Source organism: Rhipicephalus microplus, chromosome 5, assembly GCF_043290135.1.
Source record: "Rhipicephalus microplus isolate Deutch F79 chromosome 5, USDA_Rmic, whole genome shotgun sequence".
Taxonomy (NCBI): domain Eukaryota; kingdom Metazoa; phylum Arthropoda; class Arachnida; order Ixodida; family Ixodidae; genus Rhipicephalus; species Rhipicephalus microplus.
This window is the reverse complement of record NC_134704.1, coordinates 162,568,772-162,588,259: the sequence shown is the minus strand read 5'-3', so window position 1 is coordinate 162,588,259 and position 19,488 is coordinate 162,568,772. Positions and strand designations below refer to the sequence as shown.

At 45.7% G+C, this 19,488-nt stretch overlaps 11 non-coding genes across 11 annotated transcripts; all 11 read left to right on the top strand.

The window, feature by feature from the left end:
- The first annotated feature begins 749 nt into the window (after positions 1–749).
- On the top strand, positions 750–821 carry TRNAW-CCA (transfer RNA tryptophan (anticodon CCA)). The gene has a single exon. It is a non-coding gene; the product is annotated as a tRNA-Trp (tRNA).
- A 565-nt stretch (positions 822–1,386) lies between these two features.
- On the top strand, positions 1,387–1,458 carry TRNAW-CCA (transfer RNA tryptophan (anticodon CCA)). Its single transcript has one exon. It is a non-coding gene; the product is annotated as a tRNA-Trp (tRNA).
- Positions 1,459–4,775: 3,317 nt separating this feature from the next.
- On the top strand, positions 4,776–4,847 carry TRNAW-CCA (transfer RNA tryptophan (anticodon CCA)). Its single transcript has one exon. It is a non-coding gene; the product is annotated as a tRNA-Trp (tRNA).
- A 2,464-nt stretch (positions 4,848–7,311) lies between these two features.
- Positions 7,312–7,383, top strand: TRNAW-CCA (transfer RNA tryptophan (anticodon CCA)). The gene has a single exon. It is a non-coding gene; the product is annotated as a tRNA-Trp (tRNA).
- Positions 7,384–7,947: 564 nt separating this feature from the next.
- On the top strand, positions 7,948–8,019 carry TRNAL-CAA (transfer RNA leucine (anticodon CAA)). Its single transcript has one exon. It is a non-coding gene; the product is annotated as a tRNA-Leu (tRNA).
- Positions 8,020–8,791: 772 nt separating this feature from the next.
- Positions 8,792–8,863, top strand: TRNAW-CCA (transfer RNA tryptophan (anticodon CCA)). The gene has a single exon. It is a non-coding gene; the product is annotated as a tRNA-Trp (tRNA).
- A 2,681-nt stretch (positions 8,864–11,544) lies between these two features.
- On the top strand, positions 11,545–11,616 carry TRNAW-CCA (transfer RNA tryptophan (anticodon CCA)). The gene has a single exon. It is a non-coding gene; the product is annotated as a tRNA-Trp (tRNA).
- Positions 11,617–13,673: 2,057 nt separating this feature from the next.
- Positions 13,674–13,745, top strand: TRNAW-CCA (transfer RNA tryptophan (anticodon CCA)). Its single transcript has one exon. It is a non-coding gene; the product is annotated as a tRNA-Trp (tRNA).
- A 2,047-nt stretch (positions 13,746–15,792) lies between these two features.
- On the top strand, positions 15,793–15,864 carry TRNAW-CCA (transfer RNA tryptophan (anticodon CCA)). The gene has a single exon. It is a non-coding gene; the product is annotated as a tRNA-Trp (tRNA).
- Positions 15,865–16,005: 141 nt separating this feature from the next.
- TRNAW-CCA (transfer RNA tryptophan (anticodon CCA)) lies at positions 16,006–16,077 on the top strand. The gene has a single exon. It is a non-coding gene; the product is annotated as a tRNA-Trp (tRNA).
- Positions 16,078–18,554: 2,477 nt separating this feature from the next.
- On the top strand, positions 18,555–18,626 carry TRNAW-CCA (transfer RNA tryptophan (anticodon CCA)). The gene has a single exon. It is a non-coding gene; the product is annotated as a tRNA-Trp (tRNA).
- The last annotated feature ends 862 nt before the right edge of the window (positions 18,627–19,488 follow it).

Here is a 19,488-nt window from a genome sequence, read left to right as displayed (position 1 = left end):
AGGTCTATCTACCTATTTGTCATTCTACAATGACTTGTCTCTTTACCTGTGCTTCTTCGACAGAAGGCCGAGCAAAACATGCTTCCGCATGTGTGCGAAGGGCTACCCTATAGGTGGACTCGGTTGCGCAACGGTACCACGTCTGACTCCAGATGAGAAGGATGCGTGTTCCAATCACGTCTTGGTCAAATTCTCTTTTTTGTTATTTTTATATGTCTATCTACTTATTTGTCATTCTACAATGACTTGTCTCTTTACTTGTGCTTCATCGATAGAAGGCCGAGCAAAGTATGCTACCACGTATGGTCGAACGGCTACAATAAACGGACTCGGTGGCGAACCTGTAGCGCGTCTGACTCCAGATCAGAAGGTTGCGTGTTCGAATCACGTCCGGGTCAAATTCTGTTTTTTATCATTTTCATCTGTCTATCTACTTATTTATCTGCTTACAATGACTTGTCTCTTTACCTGTGTTTCATCGACAGAAGGCCGAGCAAAACATGCTACCGCGTGTGTGCGAACGGCTACCTTAAGCGGACTCATTGGTGCAACTTTAGCACGTCTGACTCCAGATCAGAAGGTTGCGTGTTCTAATCACGTCCGGGTCACATTCTCTTTTTATGATTTTCATGTATCTGTTTATCTACATATTTGTCCTTCTACAATGACTTGTCCCTTTACTTGGGATTCATTGACAGAAGGCCGTGCAAAACATGCTACCGCGTATATGCGAACGGCAACCCTAAACGGACTCAGTGGCGCAACGGTAGCGCGTCTGACTCCAGATCAGAAGGTTGCGTGTTCGAATAACGTCCGGGTCAAATTCTCTTTTTTAATAATTTCATCTATCTGTCTATCTACCTATTTGTCTGTCTACAATGACTTGTCCTTTACCTGTGCTTCATCGACACAAGGCCGAGCAAGACATGCTACCGCGCGTGTGAAAACGGCTACACTAAGTCGCCTCGGTGGCGACACGGTAGCACGTCTGACTCCACATCAGAAGGTTGCGTGTTCGAATCACGTCCGGGTCAAGTTCTCTTTTTTTTATTTTCATCTATCTGTCTATCTACTTATTTGTCTGTCTACAATGACTTGTCTACCTGTGCTTCATCGACACAAGGCCGAGCAAAACATGCTACCGCGTGTGTGCGATGGGAAACCCTATAAGCGGACTTTGTGGCGCAACGGTACCACGTCTGACTCCAGATCTGAAGGTTGCGAGTTCGAATCACTACTGGGTCAAATTTTCTTTTTATTATTTTCATCTATCAGAATATCTACTTAATTGTCTGTCTACAATGACTTGTCCTTTTACTTCGGATTCATCGACAGAAGGCCGAAAAAAACATGCTACCACGTTTGTGTGAACGGCTACCCTAAGCGGACTCGGTGGCGCAACGGTAGCGCGTCTGACTCCAAATCAGAAGGTTGCGTGTTCTAATCACGTCTCGGTCAAATTCACTTTTTTATTATTTTCAATTATCTGTCTATTTACTTGTTTGTCTGTCTACAATGACTTGTCTCTTTACCTGTGCTTCATCGACAGAAGACCGAGCAAAACATGCTACCGCGTGTGTGCGAGCGGCTCCCCTAAGCGGACTCGGTGGCGCAACGGTAGGGCGTCTGACTCCAGATCAGAAGGTTGCGTGTTCGTACCATGTGCGGGTCAAATTCTCTTTTTTGTTATTTTTATCTGTCTATCTACCTATTTGTCATTCTACAATGACTTGTCTCTTTACCTGTGCTTCATCGACAGAAGGCCGAGCAAAACATGCTACGGCGTGTGTGCGAACGGCTGCGCTAAGTGGACTCGGTGGCGACACAGTAGCACGTCTGACTCAAGATCAGAAGTTCGGGTGTTCGAATCACGTCCGTGTTAAGTTTTTTTTCATCTATCTGTCTATCTACTTATTTGTCTGTCTGCAATGACTTGTCTCTTTACCTGTGCGTCATCGACAGAAGGCCGAGCAAAACATGCTACCGCGTGTGTGCGAAGGGCTACCCTATAGACGGACTCGGTTGCGCAATGGTACCACGTCTGACTCCAGATCAGAAGGTTGCGTGCTCGAAACACGTCCGGGTCAAATTCTCCTTTTCATCATTTTCATCTGTCTATCTATTTATTTGTCTGCCCACAATTACTTGTCTCTTTACCTGTGCTGCATCGACAGGAGGCCGTGCAAAACATGCTACCGCGTGTGTGCGAACGGCGACCCTAAATGGACTCGGTGGCGCAACAGTTGCACGTCTGACTCCATATCAGAAGAATGCGTGTTCGAATCACGCCCGGGTCAAGTTCTCTTTTTTATTATTTTCATCTATCTGTCTATCTACTCATTTGTCTGCCTACAATGACTTGTCTCTTTACCTGTGTTTCATCGACAGAAGGCCGAGCAAAACATGCTACCGCGTGTGTGCGAAGGGCTACCTTATAAACCGACTCGGTGGTGCAACGGTACCATGGCTGACTCCAGATCAGAAGGTTGTGTGTTCGAATCACGTCCGGGTCAAATTCTTTTTTTATTATTTTCATCTATCTGTCTATCCACTCTTTTGTCTGTCTATAATGACTTGTCTCTTTACCTGTGCTTCATCGTCAGAAGGCCAAGCAAAACATGCTACCACGTGTGTGCGAACGGCTACCCCAAGCGGACTCTGAGGCGCAACGATAGCGCGTCTGACTCCAGATCGGAAGGTTGCGTGTTCGAATCACGTTCGGGTCAAATTCTCTTTTTTTTATTTTCATCTATCTGTCTATCTGCTTATTTGTCATTCTACAATGACTTGTCTCTTTACCTGTGCTTCATCGACAGAAGGCCGAGCAAAACTTGCTACGGCGTGTGTGCGAACGGCTGCGATAAGTTGACTCGGTGGCGACACAGTAGCACGTCTGACTCCAGATCAAAAGTTCGCGTGTTCGAATCACGTCCGTGTTAAGTTCTTTTTTTAATATTTTCACCTATCTGTCTATCTACCTATTTAAGTGTCTACAATGACTTGTCTCTTTACCTGTGCTTCATCGACAGAAGGCCGAGCAAAACATGCTACCGCGTGTGTGCGAAGGGCTACCCTATTAGTAGACTCAGTTGCGCAACGGAATCACGTCTCACTCCAGATGAGAAGGCTGCGTGTTCGAATCCCGTCTGGGTCAAATTCTCTTTTTTGTTATTTTTATCTCTCTAGCTACTTATGTGTCATTCTACAATGACTTGTCTCTTTACCTGTGCTTCATAGATAGAAGGCCGAGCAAAACATGCTACCACGTGTGGGCGAACGGCTACACTAAGCGGACTCGGTGGCGAACCGGTAGCGCGTCTGGCTCCAGATGAGAAGGTTGCGTGTTGGAATCACGTCCAGGTCAAATTCTCTTTTTTATCATTTCCATCTGTCTATCTACTTATTTGTCTGCCTACAATGAATTGTCTCTTTACCTGGGCTGCATAGACAGAAGGCCGTGCAAAACATGCTACCGCGTGTGTGCGAACGGCGACCCTAAACGGACTCGGTGGCACAACGGTTGCACGTCTGACTCCATATCAGAAGAATGCGTGTTCGAATCACGTCCGGGTCAAGTTCTCTTTTTTATTATTTTCATCTATCTGTTTATCTACTTATTTGTCCTTCTACAATGACTTGTCCCTTTACTTGGGATTCATCGACAGAAGGCCGAGCAAAACATGCTACCACGTTTGTGCGAACGGCTACCCTAAGTGGACTCGGTGGCGCAACGGTAGCGCGTCTTACTCCAGATCAGAAGGTTGCGTGTTCGTACCATGTGCGGGTCAAATTCTTTTTTTTTGTTATTTTTATAGGTCTATCTACCTATTTTCATTCTACAATGACTTGTCTCTTTACCTGTGCTTCATCGACAGAAGGCCGAGCAAAACATGCTACCGCGTGTGTGCGAAGGGCTACCCTATAGGTGGACTCGGCTGCGCAACGGTACCACGTCTGACTCCAGATGAGAAGGATGCGTGTTCCAATCACGTCTGGGTCAAATTCTCTTTTTTGTTATTTTTATATGTCTATCTACTTATTTGTCATTCTACAATGACTTGTCTCTTTACTTGTGCTTCATCGATAGAAGGCCGAGCAAAACATGCTACCACGTATGGTCGAACGGCTACAATAAACGGACTCGGTGGCGAACCTGTAGCGCGTCTGACTCCAGATCAGAAGGTTGCGTGTTCGAATCACGTCCGGGTCAAATTCTGTTTTTTATCATTTTCATCTGTCTATCTACTTATTTGTCTGCTTACAATGACTTGTCTCTTTACCTGTGCTGCATCGACAGAAGGCCGTGCAAAACATGCTACCGCGTGTGTGCGAACGACGACCCTAATCGGACTCGGTGGCACAACGGTTGCACGTCTGACTCCATATCAGAAGAATGCGTGTTCGAATCACGTCCGGGTCAAGTTCTCTTTTTTATTATTTTCATATATCTGTCTATTTACTTATTTGTCTGTCTACAATGACTTGTCTCTTTACCTGTGTTTCATCGACAGAAGGCCGAGCAAAACATGCTACCGCGTGTGTGCGAACGGCTACCTTAAGCGGACTCATTGGTGCAACTTTAGCACGTCTGACTCCAGATCAGAAGGTTGCGTGTTCTAATCACGTCCGGGTCAAATTCTCTTTTTATGATTTTCATCTATCTGTTTATCTACATATTTGTCCTTCTACAATGACTTGTCCCTTTACTTGGGATTCATTGACAGAAGGCCGTGCAAAACATGCTACCGCGTATATGCGAACGGCAACCCTAAACGGACTCAGTGGCGCAACGGTAGCGCATCTGACTCCAGATCAGAAGGTTGCGTGTTCTAATCACGTCTGGGTCGAATTCTCTTTTTTATTATTTTCAATTATCTGTCTATTTACTTGTTTGTCTGTCTACAATGACTTGTCTCTATACCTGTGCTTCATCGACAGAAGACCGAGCAAAACATGCTACCGCGTGTGTGCGAACGGCTCCCCTAAGCGGATTCGGTGGCGCAACGGTAGGGCGTCTGACTCCAGATCAGAAGGTTGCGTGTTCGTACCATGTGCGGGTCAAATTCTCTTTTTTGTTATTTTTATCTGTCTATCTACCTATTTGTCATTCTACAATGACTTGTCTCTTTACCTGTGCTTCATCGACAGAAGGCCGAGCAAAACATGCTACGGCGTGTGTGCGAACGGCTGCGCTAAGTGGACTCGGTGGCGACACAGTAGCACGTCTGACTCAAGATCAGAAGTTCGGGTGTTCGAATCACGTCCGTGTTAAGTTTTTTTTCATCTATCTGTCTATCTACTTATTTGTCTGTCTGCAATGACTTGTCTCTTTACCTGTGCGTCATCGACAGAAGGACGAGCAAAACATGCTACCGCGTGTGTGCGAAGGGCTACCCTATAGACGGACTCGGTTGCACAATGGTACCACGTCTGACTCCAGATCAGAAGGTTGCGTGCTCGAATCACGTCCGGGTCAAATTCTCCTTTTCATCATTTTCATCTGTCTATCTATTTATTTGTCTGCCCACAATTACTTGTCTCTTTACCTGTGCTGCATCGACAGGAGGCCGTGCAAAACATGCTACCGCGTGTGTGCGAACGGCGACCCTAAATGGACTCGGTGGCGCAACGGTTGCACGTCTGACTCCATATCTGAAGAATGCGTGTTCGAATCACGCCCGGGTCAAGTTCTCTTTTTTATTATTTTCATCTATCTGTCTATCTACTCATTTGTCTGTCTACAATGACTTGTCTCTTTACCTGTGTTTCATCGACAGAAGGCCGAGCAAAACTTGCTACGGCGTGTGTGCGAACGGCTGCGATAAGTTTTCTCGGTGGCGACACAGTAGCACGTCTGACTCCAGATCAAAAGTTCGCGTGTTCGAATCACGTCCGTGTTAAGTTCTTTTTTTAATATTTTCATCTATCTGTCTATCTACTTATTTAAGTGTCTACAATGACTTGTCTCTTTACCTGTGCTTCATCGACAGAAGGGTGAGCAAAACATGCTACCGCGTGGTGCGAAGGGCTACCCTATTGGTGGACTCAGTTGCGCAACGGAATCACGTCTCACTCCAGATGAGAAGGATGCATGTTCGAATCCCGTCTGGGTCAAATTCTCTTTTTTGTTATTTTTATCTGTCTAGCTACTTATGTGTCATTCTACTATGACTTGTCTCTTTACCTGTGCTTCATCGATAGAAGGCCGAGCAAAACATGCTACCACGTGTGGGCGAACGGCTACACTAAGCGGACTCGGTGGCGAACCGGTAGCGCGTCTGACTCCAGATGAGAAGGTTGCGTGTTGGAATCACGTCCAGGTCAAATGCTCTTTTTTATCATTTCCATCTGTCTATCTACTTATTTGTCTGCCTACAATGACTTGTCTCTTTACCTGGGCTGCATAGACAGAAGGCCGTGCAAAACATGCTACCGCGTGTGTGCGAACGGCGACCCTAAACGGACTCGGTGGCACAACGGTTGCACGTCTGACTCCATATCAGAAGAATGCTTGTTCGAATCACGTCCGGGTCAAGTTCTCTTCTTTATTATTTTCGTCTATCTGTCTATCTACTTATTTGTCTGTCTACAATGACTTGTCTCTTTACCTGTGTTTCATCGACAGAGGGCCGAGCAAAACATGCTACCGCGTGTCTGCGAACGGCTACCTTAAGCGGACTCGGTGGTGCAACTTTAGCACGTCTGACTCCGGATCAGAAGGTTGCGTGTTCTAATCACGTCCGGGTGAAATTCTCTTTTTATAATTTTCATGTATCTGTTTATCTACTTATTTTTCCTTCTACAATGACTTGTCCCTTTACTTGCGATTCATCGACAGAAGGCCGAGCAAAACATGCTACCACGTTTGTGCGAACGGCTACCCTAAGTGGACTCGGTGGCGCAACGGTAGTGCGTCTGACTCCAGATCAGAAGGTTGCGTGTTCGTACCATGTGCGGGTCAAATTCTCTTTTTTGTTATTTTTATAGGTCTATCTACCTATTTGTCATTCTACAATGACTTGTCTCTTTACCTGTGCTTCATCGACAGAAGGCCGAGCAAAACATGCTACCGCGTGTGTGCGAAGGGCTACCCTATAGGTGGACTCGGTTGCGCAACGGTACCACGTCTGACTCCAGATGAGAAGGATACGTGTTCCAATCACGTCTGGGTCAAATTCTCTTTTTTGTTATTTTTATATGTCTATCTACTTATTTGTCATTCTACAATGACTTGTCTCTTTACTTGTGCTTCATCGATAGAAGGCCGAACAAAACATGCTACCGCGTATGTGCGAACGGCAACCCTAAACGGACTCAGTGGCGCAACGGTAGCGCGTCTGACTCCAGATCAGAAGGTTGCGTGTTCGAATAACGTCCGGGTCAAATTATCTTTTTTAATAATTTCATCTATCTGTCTATCTACCTATTTGTCTGTCTACAATGACTTGTCCTTTACCTGTGCTTCGTCGACACAAGGCCGAGCAAGACATGCTACCGCGCGTGTGAAAACGGCTACACTAAGTCGCCTCGGTGGCGACACGGTAGCACGTCTGACTCCATATCAGAAGGTTGCGTGTTCGAATCACGTCCGGGTCAAGTTCTCTTTTTTTATTTTCATCTATCTGTCTATCTACTTATTTGTCTGCCTACAATGACTTGTCTACCTGTGCTTCATCGACACAAGGCCGAGCAAAACATGCTACCGCGTGTGTGCGATGGGAAACCCTATAAGCGGACTTTGTGGCGCAACGGTACCACGTCTGACTCCAGATCAGAAGGTTGCGAATTCGAATCACTACTGGGTCAAATTTTCTTTTTATTATTTTCATCTATCAGAATATTTACTTAATTGTCTGTCTACAATGACTTGTCCCTTTACTTCGGATTCATCGACAGAAGGCCGAGCAAAACATGCTACCACGTTTGTGCGAACGGTTACCCTAAGCGGACTCGGTGGCGCAACGGTAGCGCGTCAGACTCAAGATCAGAAGGTTGCGTGTTCGAACCATGTGCGGGTCAAATTCTCTTTTTTGTTATTTTCAACTATCTGTCTATCTACTTATTTGTCTACATTGACTTGTCTCTTTACCTGTGCTTCATCGACAGAAGGCCAAGCAAAACATGCTACCGCCTGTGTGCGAACGGCTACCCTAAGCGGACTCGGTGGCGCAACTTTAGCGCGTCATACTCCAGATAAGAAGGTTGCGTCTTCGTACCACGTGCGGGTCAAATTTTGTTTTTTGTTATTTTTATCTGTCTATCTACTTATTTGTCATTCTGCAATGACTTGTCTCTTTACCTATGCTTCATCGACAGAAGGCCGAGCAAAACATGCTACGGCGTGTGTGCGAACGGCTGCGCTAAGTTGAGTCGGTGGCGACACAGTAGCACGTCTGACTCCAGAACAGAAGTTCGCGTGTTCGAATCACGTCCTTGTTAAGTTCTTTTTTATTATTTTCATCTGTCGGTCTATCTACTTATTTGTCTGTCTACAATGACTTGTCTCTTTACCTGTGCTTCATCGATAGAAGGCCGAGCAAAACATGCTACCACGTGTGGGCGAACGGCTACACTAAGCGGACTCGGTGGCGAACCTGTAGCGCGTCTGACTCCAGATCAGAAATTCGCGTGTTCGAATCACGTCCTTGTTAAGTTCTTTTTTATTATTTTCGTCTATCTGTCTATCTACTTATTTGTCTGTCTACAATGACTTGTCTCTTTACCTGTGTTTCATCGACAGAGGGCCGAGCAAAACATGCTACCGCGTGTGTGCGAACGGCTACCCTAAGTGGACTCGGTGGCGCAACGGTAGCGCGTCTGACTCCAGATCAGAAGGTTGCGTGTTCGTACCATGTGCGGGTCAAATTCTTTTTTTGTTATTTTTATAGGTCTATCTACCTATTTGTCATTCTACAATGACTTGTCTCTTTACCTGTGCTTCATCGACAGAAGGCCGAGCAAAACATGCTACCGCGTGTGTGCGAAGGGCTACCCTATAGGTGGACTCAGTTGCGCAACGGTACCACGTCTGACTCCAGATGAGAAGGATGCGTGTTCCAATCACGTCTGGATCAAATTCTCTTTTTTGTTATTTTTATATGTCTATCTACTTATTTGTCATTCTACAATGACTTGTCTCTTTACTTGTGCTTCATCGATAGAAGGCCGAGCAAAACATGCTACCACGTATGGTCGAACGGCTACAATAAACGGACTCGGTGGCGAACCTGTAGCGCGTCTGACTCCAGATCAGAAGGTTGCGTGTTCGAATCACGTCCGGGTCAAATTCTGTTTTTTATCGTTTTCATCTGTCTATCTACTTATTTGTCTGCTTACAATTACTTGTCTCTTTACCTGTGCTGCATCGACAGAAGGCCGTGCAAAACATGCTACCGCGTGTGTGCGAACGGCGACCCTAAACGGACTCGGTGGCACAACGGTTGCACGTCTGACTCCATATCAGAAGAATGCGTGTTCGAATCACGTCCGGGTCAAGTTCTCTTTTTTATTATTTTCGTCTATCTGTCTATCTACCTATTTGTCTGTCTACAATGACTTGTCCTTTACCTGTGCTTCATCGACACAAGGCCGAGCAAGACATGCTACCGCGCGTGTGAAAACCGCTGCGATAAGTTGACTCGGTGGCGACACAGTAGCACGTCTGACTCCAGATCAAAAGTTCGCGTGTTCGAATCACGTCCGTGTTAAGTTCTTTTTTTAATATTTTCATCTATTTGTCTATCTACTTATTTGTCTGTCTACAATGACTTGTCTTTTTACCTGTGCTTCATCGACGGAAGGCCGAGCAAAACATGCTACCGCGTGTGTGCGAAGGGCTACCCTATAGACGGACTCGGTTGCGCAACGGTACCACGTCTGACTCCAGATGAGAAGGATGCGTGTTTGAATCCCGTCTGGGTCAAATTCTCTTTTTTGTTATTTTTATCTGTCTATCTACTTATTTGTCATTTACAATGACTTGTCTCTTTACCTGTGCTTCATCGGTAGAAGGCCGAGCAAAACATACTACCACGTGTGGCGGAACGGCTACACTAAGCGGACTCGGTGGCGAACCGGTAGCGTGTCTGACTCCAGATCAGAAGGTTGCGTGCTCGAATCACGTCCGGGTCAAATTCTCATTTTAATCATTTTCATCTGTCTATCTATTTATTTGTCTGGACTACAATGACTTGTCTCTTTACCTGTGCTGCATCGACAGAAGGCCGTGCAAAACATGCTACCGCGTGTGTGCGAACGGCGACCCTAAACGAACTCGGTGGCGCAACGGTTGCACGTCTGCCTCCATATCAGAAGAAAGCGTGTTCGAATCACGTCCGGGTCAAGTTCTCTTTTTATTATTTTCATCTATCTGTCTATCTACTTATTTGTCTGTCTACAATGACTTGTCTCTTTACCTGTGCTTCATCGACAGAAGGCCGAGCAAAACATGCTACCACCTGTGTGCGAACGGCTACCCTAAGCGGACTGGTGGCGGAACTTTAGCGCGTCATACTCCCGATCAGAAGGTTGCGTGTTCGAACCATGTGCGGGTGAAATTCTCCGTTTTGTTATTTTTATCTGTCTATCTACTTATTTGTCTGTCTACAATGGCTTGTCTCTTTACCTGTGCTTCATCGACAGAAGGCCGAGCAAAACATGCTACCGCATGTGCGAAGTTCAACCCTATAAGCGGACTTGGTGGCGCAACGGTACCACGTCTGACTCCAGATCAGAAGGTTGTGTGTTCGAATCACGTTTGGGTCAAATTCTCTTTTTATTATTTTCATCTATCTGAATATCAACTTATTTGTCTGTCTACAATAGCTTGTCCCTTAACTTGGGATTCATCGATAGAAGGCCGAGCAACACTTGCTACCACGTTTGTGCGAACGGCTACCCTAAGCGGACGCGGTGGCGCAACGGTAGCGTGTCTGACTCTAGATCAGAAGGTTGCGAGTTCGAATCACGTCTGGGTCAAATTCTCTTTTTAATTATTTTCAACTATCTGTCGATCTACTTATTTGTCTGTCTAAAATGACTTGTCTCTTTACCTGTGTTCATCGACAGAAGGCCGAGCAAAACATGCTACCGCGTGTGTGCGAACGGCTACCCTAAGCGGAATCGGTGGCGCAACGGTTGCGCGTCTGCCTCCATATCAGAAGAAAACGTGTTCGAATCACGTCCGGGTCAAGTTCTCTTTTTTATTATTTTCATCTATCTGTCTATCTACTTATTTGTCTGTCTACAATGACTTGTCTGTTTACTTGTGTTTCATCGACAGAAGGCCGACAAAACATGCTACCGCGTGTGTGCGAACGGCTACCTTAAGCGGACTCGGTGGTGCAACTTTAGCATGTCTGACTCCAGATCAGATAGTTGCGTGTTCTAATCACGTCCGGGTCAAATTTCTTTTTTATAATCTTCATCTATCTGTTTATCTACTTATTTGTCTGCTTACAATGACTTGTCTCTTTACCTGTGCTGCATCGACAGAAGGCCGTGAAAAACATGCTACCGCGTGTGTGCGAACGGCGACCCTAAACGGACTCGGTGGCGCAACGGTTGCACGTCTGACTCCATATCAGAAGAATGCGTGTTCGAATCACGTCCGGGTCAAGTTCTCTTTTTTATTATTTTCATCTATCTGTCTATCTACTTATTTGTCTGTCTACAATGACTTGTCTCTCTACTTGTGTTTCTACGACAGAAGACCGAGCAAAACGTGCTACCGCGTGTGTGCGAACGGCTACCTTAAGCGGACTCGGTGGTGCAACTTTAGCACGTCTGACTCCAGATCAGAAGGTTGCGTGTTCTAATCACGTCCGGGTCAAATTCTCTTTTTATGATTTTCATCTATCTGTTTATCTACTTATTTGTCCTTCTACAATGACTTCTCCCTTTACCGGTGCTTCGTCGACAGAAGGCCGTGCAAAACATGCTACCGCGTGTGTGCGAACGGCGACCCTAAACGGACTCGGTGGCGCAACGGTAGCGCGTCTGACTTCAGATCAGAAGGTTGCATGTTCGAATCACGTCCGGGTCAAAGTCTCTTTTTTAATATTTTCATCTATCTGTCTATCTACATATTTGTCTGTCTACAATGACTTGTCCCTTTACCTGTGCTTCGTCGACACAAGGCCGAGCAAAACATGCTACGGTGTGTGTGAAAACGGCTACACAAAGTGGACTCGGTGGCGACACGGTAGCACGTCTGACTCCATATCAGAAGAATGCGTGTTCGAATCACGTCCGGGTCAAGTTCTCTTTTTTATTATTTTCATCTATCTGTCTATCTACTTATTTGTCTGTCTACAATGACTTGTCTATTTACCTGTGCTTCATCGACAGAAGGCCGAGCAAAACATGCTACCGCGTGTGTGTGAAGGGAAACCCTATAAGCGGACTTGGTGGCGCAACGGTACCACGTCTGACTCCAGATCACAAGGTTGCGTGTTCGAATCACGTTTGGTTAAAATTTTCTTTTTATTATTTTCATCTATCTGAATATCTACTTATTTGTCTGTCTACAATGACTTGTTCCTTTATTTTGGATTCATCGACAAATGGCCGAGCAAAACATGCTACCACGTTTGTGCGAACGGCTACCCTAAGCGGACTCGGTGGCGACACGGTAGCGTGTCTGACTCCAGATCAGAAGGTTCCGTGTTCGAATCACGTCTGGGTCAAATTCTCTTTTTTTATTTTTTTCAACTATCTGTCTATCTACTTATTTGTCTGTCTACAATGACTTGTCTCTTTACCTGTGCTTCATCGACAGAAGGCCGAGCAAAACATGCTACCGCGTGTGTGCGAACGGCTACCCTAAGTGGACTCGGTGGCGACATTAAAGCGTCATACTCCAGATCAGAAGGTTGCGTGTTCGAACCATTGCGGGTCAAATTCTCTTTTTTGTTATTTTTCTCTGTCTATCTACCTTTTTGTCATTCTACAATGACTTGTCTCTTTACCTGTGCTTCATCGACAGAAGGCCGAGCAAAACATGCTACGGGTTGTGTGCGAACGGCTGCGCTTAGTGGACTCGGTGGCGACACAGTAGCACGTCTGACTCCAGATCAGAAGTTCGCGTGTTCGAATCACGTCCGTGTTAAGTTCTTTTTTATTATTTTCATCTATCTGTCTATCTACTTATTTGTCTGTCTACCATGACTTGTCTCTTTACCTGTGCTTCATCGACAGAAGGTCGAGCAAAACATGCTACCGCGTGTGTGCGAAGGGCTACCCTATAGGCGGACTCGGTTGCGCAACGGTACAACGTCTGACTCCAGATGAGAAGGATGCGTGTTCGAATCACGTCTGGGTCAAATTCTCTTTTTTGTTATTTTTATCTGTCTATCTACTTATTTGTCATTTTACAATGAGTTGTCTCTTTACCTGTGCTTTATCGATACAAGGCCGAGCAAAACATGCTACCACGTGTGGGCGAACGGCTACACTAAGCGGACTTGGTGGCGAACCGGTAGTGCGTCTGACTCCAGATCAGAAGGTTGCGTGTTCGAATCACGTCCGGGTCAAATTCTCTTTTCATGATTTTTATCTATCTGTTTATCTACTTATTTGTCTGTCTACAATGACCTGTCTCTTTACCTGATTTTCAACGACGGAAGGCCGAGCAAAACATGCTACCGCGTCTGTGCGAACGGCTACACTAAGCGGACTCGGTGGCGTACCGGTAGCGCGTCTGACTCCAGATCAGAAGGTTGCGTGTTCGAATCACGTCTGGGTCAAATTCTCTTTTTTTATTTTTTTCAACTATCTGTCTATCTACTTATTTGTCTGTCTACAATGACTTGTCTCTTTACCTGTGCTTCATCGACAGAAGGCCGAGCAAAACATGCTACCGCGTGTGTGCGAACGGCTACCCTAAGTAGACTCGTTGGCGACTTTAGCGCGTCATACTCCAGATCAGAAGGTTGCGTGTTCGAACCATTGCGGGTCCAATTATCTTTTTTGTTATTTTTCTCTGTCTATCTACCTATTTGTCATTCTACAATGACTTGTCTCTTTACCTGTGCTTCATCGACAGAAGGCCGAGCAAAACATGCTACGGGTTGTGTGCGAACGGCTGCGCTTAGTGGACTCGGTGGTGCAACTTTAGCACGTCTGACTCCAGATCAGAAGGTTGTGTGTTTGAATCACGTTTGGGTCAAATTCTCTTTTTATTATTTTCATCTATCTGAATATCTACCTATTTGTCTGTCTACAATCACTTGTCCCTTTACTTGGGATTCATCGACAGAAGGCCGAGCAAAACTTGCTACCACGTTTGTTCGAATGGCTACCCTAAGCGGACTCGGTGGCACAACTGTAGCGCGTCTGACTCCAGATCAGAAGGTTGCGTGTTCGAATTACGTTTGGGTCAAATTTTCTTTTTTAATATTTTCAACTATCTGTCTATCTACTTATTTGTCTGTCTAAAAGGACTTGTCTCTTTACCTGTATTTCATCGACAGAAGGCCGAGCAAAACATGCTACCGCGTGTGTGCGAACGGCTACCCTAAGCGGACTGGTGGCGGAACTTTAGCGCGTCATACTCCCGATCAGAAGGTTGCGTGTTCGAACCATGTGCGGGTGAAATTCTCCGTTTTGTTATTTTTATCTGTCTATCTACTTATTTGTCTGTCTACAATGGCTTGTCTCTTTACCTGTGCTTCATCGACAGAAGGCCGAGCAAAACATGCTACCGCGTGTGTGCGAAAGGCAACCCTATAAGCGGACTTGGTAGCGCAACGGTACCACGTCTGACTCCAGAGCAGAAGGTTGTGTGTTCGAATCACGTTTGGGTCAAATTCTCTTTTTATTATTTTCATCTATCTGAATATCAACTTATTTGTCTGTCTACAATGACTTGTCCCTTAACTTGGGATTCATCGATAGAAGGCCGAGCAAAACTTGCTACCACATTTGTGCGAACGGCTACCCTAAGCGGACGCGGTGGCGCAACGGTAGCGTGTCTGACTCTAGATCAGAAGGTTGCGAGTTCGAATCACGTCTGGGTCAAATTCTCTTTTTAATTATTTTCAACTATCTGTCTATCTACTTATTTGTCTGTCTAAAATGACTTGTCTCTTTACCTGTGTTCATCGACAGAAGGCCGAGCAAAACATGCTACCGCGTGTGTGCGAACGGCTACCCTAAGCGGAATCGGTGGCGCAACTTTAGCGCGTCATTCTGCAGATCAGAAGGTTGCGTGTTCGAACCATGTGCGGGTCAAATTCTCTTTTTTGTTATTTTTATCTGTCTATCTACCTATTTGTCATTCTACAATGACTTGTCTCTTTACCTGTGCTTTATCGACAGAAGGCCGAGCAAACATGCTACGGCGTGTGTGCGAATGGCTGCGCTAAGTGGACTCGGTGGCGACACAGTAGCACGTCTGACTCCAGATGAGAAGTTCGCGTGTTCGAATCACGTCCGTGTTAAGTTCTTTTTTATTATTTTCATCTATCTGTCTATCTACTTATTTGTCTGTCTACCATGACTTGTCTCTTTACCTGTGCTTCATCGACAGAAGGCCGAGAAAAACATGCTACCGCGTGTGTGCGAAGGGCTACCCTATAGGCGGACTCGGTTGCGCAACGGTACCACGTCTGACTCCAGATAAGAAGGATGCGTGTTCGAATCACGTCTGGGTCAAATTCTCTTTTTTGTTATTTTTATCTGTCTATGTACTTATTTGTCATTTTACAATGAGTTGTCTCTTTACCTGTGCTTTATCGATACAAGGCCGAGCAAAACATGCTACCACGTGTGGGCGAACGGCTACACTAAGCGGACTCGGTGGCGTACCGGTAGCGCGTCTGACTCCAGATCAGAACGTTGCGTGTTCGAATCACGTCCGGGTCAAATTATCTTTTCATGATTTTCATCTATCTGTTTATCTACTTATTTGTCTGTCTACAATGACCTGTCTCTTTACCTGATTTTCAACGACGGAAGGCCGAGCAAAACATGCTACCGCGTCTGTGCGAACGGCTACACTAAGCGGACTCGGTGGCGTACCGGTAGCGCGTCTGACTCCAGATCAGAAGGTTGCGTGTTCGAATCACGTCCGGGTCAAATTCTCTTTTTATGATTTTCATCTCTCTGTTTATCTACTTATTTGTCTGTCTACAATGACCTGTCTCTTTACCTGATTTTCATCGACGGAAGGCCGAGCAAAACATGCTACCGCGTCTGTGCGAACGGCTAACTTAAGCGGACTAGGTGGTGCAACTTTAGCACGTCTGACTCCAGATCAGAAGAAGGCGTGTTCTAATCACGTCCGGGTCAAATTCTCTTTTCATGATTTTCATCTACCTGTTTATCTACATATTTGTCCTTCTACAATGACTTGTCCCTTTACCTGTGCTTTAATGACTCAAGGCCGAGAAAAACATGCTACCGTGTGTGTGAAAACGGCTACACAAAGTGGACTCGGTGGCGACACGGTAGCACGTCTGACTCCAGATCAGAAGGTTGCGTGTTCGAATCACGTCCGGCTCAAATTCTCTTTTCATGATTTTCATCTATCTGTTTATCTACTTATTTGTCTGTCTACAATGACCTGTCTCTTTACCTGATTTTAATCGACAGAAGGCCGAGCAAAACATGCTACCGCGTGTGTGCGAACGGCTACCCTAAGCGGACTGGTAGCGGAACTTTAGCGCGTCATACTCCCAATCAGAAGGTTGCGTGTTCGAACCATGTGCGGGTAAAATTCTCCCTTTTGTTATTTCTATCTGTCTATCTACTTATTTGTCTGTCTACAATGGCTTGTCTCTTTACCTGTGCTTCATCGACAGAAGGCCGAGCAAAACATGCTACCGCGTGTTTGCGAAGGGCAACCCTATAAGCGGACTTGGTGGCGCAACGGTACCACGTCTGGCTCCAGATCAGAAGGTTGTGTGTTCGAATCACGTTTGGGTCAAATTCTCTTTTTATTATTTTCATCTATCTGAATATCAACTTATTTGTCTGTCTACAATGACTTGTCCCTTAACTTGGGATTCATCGATAGAAGGCCGAGCAAAACTTGCTACCACGTTTATGCGAACGGCTACCCTAAGCGGACGCGGTGGCGCAACGGTAGCGTGTCTGACTCCAGATCAAAAGGTTCCGAGTTCGAATCACATCTGGGTCAAATTCTCTTTTTTATTATTTTCAACTATCTGTCTATCTACTTATTTGTCTGTCTACAATGACTTGTCTCTTTACCTGTGTTCATCGACAGAAGGCCGAGCAAAACATGCTACCGCGTGTGTGCGAACGGCTACCCTAAGCGGAATCGGTGGCGCAACTTTAGCGCGTCATTCTCCAGATTAGAAGGTTGCGTGTTCGAACCATGTGCGGGTCAAATTCTCTTTTTTGTTAATTTTATCTCTCTATCTACCTATTTGTCATTCTACAATGACTTGTCTCTTTACCTGTGCTTCATCGACAGAAGGCCGAGCAAACATGCTACGGCGTGTGTGCGAATTGCTGCGCTAAGTGGACTCGGTGGCGACACAGTAGCACGTCTGACTCCAGATGAGAAGGATGCGTGTTCGAATCACGTCTGGGTCAAATTCTCTTTTTTGTTATTTTTACCTGTCTATCTACTTATTTGTCTGTCTACAATGGCTTGTCTCTTTACCTGTGCTTCATCGACAGAAGGCCGAGCAAAACATGCTACCGCGTGTGTGCGAAGGGCAACCCTATAACAGGACTTGGTGGCGCAACGGTACCACGTCTGACTCCAGATCAGAAGGTTGTGTGTTCGAATCACGTTTGGGTCAAATTCTCTTTTTATTATTTTCATCTATCTGAATATCAACTTATTTGTCTGTCTACAATGACTTGTCCCTTAACTTGGGATTCATCGATAGAAGGCCGAGCAACACTTGCTACCACGTTTGTGCGAACGGCTACCCTAAGCGGACGCGGTGGCGCCACGGTAGCGTGTCTGACTCTAGATCAGAAGGTTGCGAGTTCGAATCACGTCTGGGTCAAATTCTCTTTTTAATTATTTTCAACTATCTGTCGATATACTTATTTGTCTGTCTAAAATGACTTTTCTCTTTACCTGTGTTCATCGACAGAAGGCCGAGCAAAACATGCTACCGCGTGTGTGCGAACGGCTACCCTAAGCGGAATCGGTGGCGCAACGGTTGCGCGTCTGCCTCCATATCAGAAGAAAACGTGTTCGAATCACGTCCGGGTCAAGTTCTCTTTTTTATTATTTTCATCTATCTGTCTATCTACTTATTTGTCTGTCTACAATGACTTGTCTGTTTACTTGTGTTTCATCGACAGAAGGCCGACAAAACATGCTACCGCGTGTGTGCGAACGGCTACCTTAAGCGGACTCGGTGGTGCAACTTCAGCACGTCCGACTCCAGATCAGATAGTTGCGTGTTCTAATCACGTCCGGGTCAAATTTCTTTTTTATAATCTTCATCTATCTGTTTATGTACTTATTTGTCTGCTTACAATGACTTGTCTCTTTACCTGTGCTGCATCGACAGAAGGCCGTGAAAAACATGCTACCGCGTGTGTGCGAACGGCGACCCTAAACGGACTCGGTGGCGCAACGGTTGCACGTCTGACTCCATATCAGAAGAATGCGTGTTCGAATCACGTCCGGGTCAAGTTCTCTTTTTTATTATTTTCATCTATCTGTCTATCTACTTATTTGTCTGTCTACAATGACTTGTCTCTTTACTTGTGTTTCAACGACAGAAGACCGAGCAAAACGTGCTACCGCGTGTGTGCGAACGGCTACCTTAAGCGGACTCGGTGGTGCAACTTTAGCACGTCTGACTCCAGATCAGAAGGTTGCGTGTTCTAATCACGTCTGGGTCAAATTCTCTTTTTATGATTTTCATCTATCTGTTTATCTACTTATTTGTCCTTCTACAATGACTTCTCCCTTTACCGGTGCTTCGTCGACAGAAGGCCGTGCAAAACATGCTACCGCGTGTGTGCGAACGGCGACCCTAAACGGACTCGGTGGCGCAACGGTAGCGCGTCTGACTTCAGATCAGAAGGTTGCATGTTCGAATCACGTCCGGGTCAAAGTCTCTTTTTTAATATTTTCATCTATCTGTCTATCTACATATTTGTCTGTCAACAATGACTTGTCCCTTTACCTGTGCTTCATCGACAGAAGGCCGAGCAAACCATGCTACCACGTGTGTGCGAACGGCTACCCTAAGCGGACTCGGTGGCACAACGGTAGCGCGTTCGAATTACGTCCGGGTCAAATTCTCTTTTTAATTTTTCATCTATCTGTCTATCTACTTTTTTGTCTGTCTACAATGCCTTGTCCCTTTACCTGTGCTTCATCGAAAAAAGGCCGAGCGAACCATGCTACCACGTGCGTACGAACGTCTTCCCTAAGCCGACTTTTGGCGCGACGGTAGCGCGTCTGACTCCAGATGAGAAGGTTGCGCGTTCGAATTACGTCTGGGTCAAACTCTCATTTTTAATATTTTCATCTGTGTATATACT